General features: G+C 49.0%; 1 protein-coding gene across 1 annotated transcript in view; it reads left to right on the top strand.

The window, feature by feature from the left end:
• The window catches only part of LOC116074430 (H-2 class I histocompatibility antigen, K-D alpha chain-like), a 2,646-nt gene that overhangs the window by 148 nt on the left and 2,010 nt on the right, over positions 1 to 488 (top strand). The gene's annotated exons all lie outside the window — the stretch shown is intronic.

Genomic DNA, 488 nt, shown 5'->3' with positions numbered 1-488 from the left:
CCATGCAAGAACTCTAACAAGCCTCACAGGGTCAGCCCTAATGTTTCCTCACCTGGACACGTGTCTGTCGGAGCAGGACCTGAAACTGCATGAAGTCTGAGCAAGAAGGGAAATTGTAAATGTCCAAAGAGTAGAAAAGCACGTCTTCTCATCTCTTTTTAATTCTATGTCCATCTGTCCGTCTGTATATCTCTCAACTACCTACCTAGCTCTCCCCAGCCCCTCCAAATTCTATTATCCTGCTCTGAGGTAAGAGACTGTCCCCATTTCTCTCCCCGTCTCCTCCCTGGCCCTGACTTTATCAGTCTCTCCTGTGATTATATCTGCAGCAGCACCCAACATGCAAGGGAGAGACATGTCCTCAGGACTGAGGGGCAGGAATGGAGTTGAAACCCACTGTGCTCCAATTCCTAGCAACCCAACTGTTTTAACATGGGTCTTCCATCCAGATAGTAGGTCCCTGGTCAGGTCAGGGTGGAGGAATTCAC

Source organism: Mastomys coucha, unplaced genomic scaffold (assembly GCF_008632895.1).
Source record: "Mastomys coucha isolate ucsf_1 unplaced genomic scaffold, UCSF_Mcou_1 pScaffold3, whole genome shotgun sequence".
Classification (NCBI taxonomy): Eukaryota; Metazoa; Chordata; class Mammalia; order Rodentia; family Muridae; genus Mastomys; species Mastomys coucha.
Note: the sequence above shows the minus strand (reverse complement) of the source record. Positions and strands in the feature narration are given on the sequence as shown.